Raw genomic sequence first — 3,907 nt, forward strand, 5'->3', positions numbered from 1 at the left:
AAGGCGCTGCGTTCAGGTCGCAGTCTCCCCTGGAGGCGTGGGTTCGAATCCCACTTCTCACAGCAATGTTTTTCACTGGGGCTCTTCTTTATGACATGAGACCTTCTGGAGCCATGGCATGCAGAAGAATGCCGCGAATGTAGATCAAACAGCTATTTCTGTCCCTTTTATGGCGGTTTTCCACTGCGCGGTATCTACTCGCCTCAACTCTACTCACCTTTTTTGGTTTTCCATTACGAAAAAAAGACCCTGGGACCTGCTACCAGGTACTTTTTTTTAGTACTATCTCAGTTGAGGTTCCAAGCGAGCTGAGGTGATACCAAAAGGGGACGTGGAAACCTGCAAACTGCTGGTTAGTCGGATCACTGCGTTTTTAGCAAAAAAGAGTGCAGAGTGTGTGTCTGGAACAAACGCAACATTTAAAAAAAATCTAGCCAGACCCCGACAGATTATCTACTCTCTGCACTATTCTCACTTTTCAGCTGTTCAATATTAAGGGCTGTTAGGGGTTTTTCCATGTCGTTTCCAATATTGCACACTGTTACTTTAAAAAAAAAAAGACAATATATCAAAGAAATGTTTTTATTTAGCTATTCAAGTAGCGCATCAAACCCTCTCGTACATCCCTGTCTTCTTCCTCTGCACCCTGTGACAGTGTCCCCCCCGGCTCTGCTGTCCCAGATGTATCCCAGTCATTGTCATAAGCCTCTCCATGACTCGCATAAAGATTATACGAAGCACAGCAGGTCAGAACCAGAGATTTCACCAGTTGTATATCGAACGCCCACCAGATGGTCTGCGGTGGCGGTTTTGCAAAGCATGAATGCTCTGAAACACAAACGGTACACAGCATACATATTTTGGTGTGCAATCATGGTTGCTAAAGTTCATGTACTCTATATAAAGACGAGGCAAGACGAGGCGAGTTGAGCTGTTACCAGCAGTGGAAAAACGCCATTAGATTCCTTCTCACTTACTCAAACCACTTACTTGCACACTTCAAACACTTAGCTTTAAGGATGATACTACGCTCACTAAACCTGCGCCATCTTGACTACAAAGTGGAAAGGGGAGGGACCAGGGACGTCAACGGTCAGCTGATTGGACAAACGCTTTGCGTGGGTCTGGCTTCTCCCAGATTTCACAACCGAGCTTGATGGCGGCCAGATGGTCGGGTCGTTCAGAATACGATCTCAAATTTGACATAAATAGTAAAACGTGTTTCTGACAAATGTCAGTCTACTAGATTTTTATTTGATTTCATGAGAGGCGGCGAGCCGAGCCAACCGATCATCGCAGTCTCCTCTGAAGGTGTGGGTTCGAATCCCACTTCTGACAGCATGTGTTTTTTACTGGTGCTGTTCTTTATGACATGAGACCATCTGGAGCCATGGCATGCAAAAGAATGCCGCAAATGTAAATCAAACAACTATTTCTGTCCCTTTTAGATTCCTTCTCACTTACTGGCTGTGTCTCAAACCACTTACTTGCACACATCAAACACTTAGCTTTAAGTATGACACTACGCGCACTAAACCTGCGCCTTTTTGACTACAAAGTGTAAAGGGGAGGGACCAGGGACGTCGATGGGCACCTGATTGAAAGACCTTACAAAATACAAATTTTTACCTGGGGTGCCCAAACATTCGAGACCCACTGTAGTCTGTTTTAGGCCAGCGGTGGCGCCTGCATAGAGCTGTATGAGGCAGGACACGACACGATGTACTGTATCATAGCCACTTCATGATTAGGTCATAAACAACATAGTCTCTTTCCATTTCTTAACTGTGTTAGCTGGTGAAGTAATTTGGCAAGCTAGCCAACTAACATATCCATACAGATAGTATTTTGCTAGCAATAATGTTAGCGACCAAGCAATTCACTCGCATTTGCAACTAAAAGTAGATGTGTGCAAATTTTAAAATGTATTTAGGAGCGCTGGCGCAAATACCCTAACGTTTGGTTGTTAGGTTTCCCCGATCAGCTTTTTTGACCCCTGATCCGATTTTTTAAATATAGAATATCTGCCGATACCGAGTCCCGATCCGATACTTGTAGTTGCTCAGATAATATAGCTGCTGACCGTTTTTTTTGTTTACAAAAATAACAAAGTAAACAAAGGAACTAAAATATGTGAGTCATTTTTCTCAACACCAAAAACAATTCCCTTTAGGATCCCACCCACAACCAAAGAATAATAGTTTTAAGTGCCTCTTGTGCTTAATGGTCAATCTTTTGTTTTCTTCTCGTGTTTACCGATCTCAGCTCCGGGGATTAACGGCCTGAAAGCGTGGTGTCCTGGTGGAATCACTGAAGAAGTGTGGAGACTTGGTGTAATCCGCTTCTGCAAAAAAAGGGAGGACTAAGAAACATGGACTTTTTTTACTTGTTGCCAAGGGCTGGCAAGCTACCAGATGGTGAGTGGACATCTTGGTTTGAAAGACGGTCTGGCCGTGGTCTGTAATGTGTCTATTGTCCAAAATTACTTTTGGCCTTAAAAAAGGTTTGATAACCATGGGCAAGGCTAAAAACTGAGCGTTCAGCGTTGCATTGCGATTAAAGTTTTTTTAAATGTCAGATTTGACATCCCTAACATTTGACCTGTATTATAGTCTACAGTCCTCATTACACAATGTGTGTATTCTGAGTGCACTTCTGTCACACAGTGGTGGGACGGTTTGTCGGAGAACCATTTTGACAAAGCTTGATCAAATTAAACTTTAAGAACTCCGATCTGCATGTGGTCTGCCAAAGGTGGGAAGCAGGACTGAAAACATTCCCCAAAATATTGATGACCAACTTCCGACTTAAAATCCTCTGCTTTTGAGTCTCCTGCACAATAATTCTAACCACTAAATGACGCAAATTTGATTTGGAACATTATCATTCATACTCTTTTTATTCAGAAAGGGCCTAAGACTGTATCCTTACAAAATGTCTTGATTTTAGTAAACTGTTATGTGTAAATGTAAATGTAAATGTATTTTATTTATATAGGTCCTTACATCGACCGATAGGTGAACCAAAGTGCTTCAGAACAGATAAAACCACAGATTTAAAACAACAACACACCAATAACAAAGATACAACAATGAATGAGAAAAGTAAGAAAAAGATAAAAAAAATAAAATCAATATAAATTTGCCATCACATTACTAGGTACCAAACGCCACTTTAAAAAGATGCGTCTTAAGTCTTTGATTAAAAAGCCAGGTCAGTAACATACCATCTCACTGGGTAGCTTATTCCAGAGCTTAGGTCCAGAAACCGAAAAAGCGCGTCACCCCAGTGTTTCAGTTTGACCTGGCACTTCCAACATATTGTTAGCTGACCTCAACGTCCTACCATAATTACGAATAGTCAGCATGTCTAAAATGAAAGATGGGGCAAGGCCATTTAGAGCTTTAAAAACAAACAATGACATTTTATACTTAATTCTAAAGTGTACCGGGAGCCAATAGAGAGAATAAAGAATCTGAGTTATGTGGTCTCGTTTTTTCGTGCTCGTTAACAGGCGGGCCGCTGCATTTTGGACAAGTTGGAGACGGTCAACAGAGGACTGGGAAACACCAATATACAGGGCATTGCAGTAGTCCAGTCTAGAGCTTATTAAAGCGTGAATAGCCTTCTCAAGGTCATGACGGTTTAAAAATGATTTTACCTTTGCCAGAAGGCGCAGTTTGAAAAAGCTCAATCTAACAACATTATCAATCTGTTTGTTGAATTTAAAGGAACTATCAAAAATCACTCCTAAGTTCCTTACCGTCTGTGTAGAGTCAAGGTTAGGTTTTTTAAGAAGGGGCCTAACCACAGCATGTTTAAAGGCAGCTGGGACGGTTCCTAGACTAAGACAGCTATTCATGAAATCCACAAGCCCAGGCCCAACAACATTAAAAACCAGTTTCAG

At 41.8% G+C, this 3,907-nt stretch overlaps 1 long non-coding RNA gene across 4 annotated transcripts in view; it reads left to right on the forward strand.

Moving 5' to 3' along the window:
- The window catches only part of LOC116673129 (uncharacterized), a 54,630-nt gene that overhangs the window by 44,701 nt on the left and 6,022 nt on the right, over positions 1–3,907 (forward strand). Inside the window, exon 2 of one of the 4 annotated variants that reach the window (XR_004327761.1) lies at positions 2,266–2,417. The exons of the other annotated variants lie outside the window; for them this stretch is intronic. This is a non-coding gene — a long non-coding RNA (uncharacterized LOC116673129). The remainder of the gene's footprint in view (positions 1–2,265; positions 2,418–3,907) is intronic. 4 annotated transcript variants of the gene reach the window in all.

Source organism: Etheostoma spectabile, chromosome 23 (genome assembly GCF_008692095.1).
Source record: "Etheostoma spectabile isolate EspeVRDwgs_2016 chromosome 23, UIUC_Espe_1.0, whole genome shotgun sequence".
In the NCBI taxonomy this organism is placed as follows: Eukaryota; Metazoa; Chordata; class Actinopteri; order Perciformes; family Percidae; genus Etheostoma; species Etheostoma spectabile.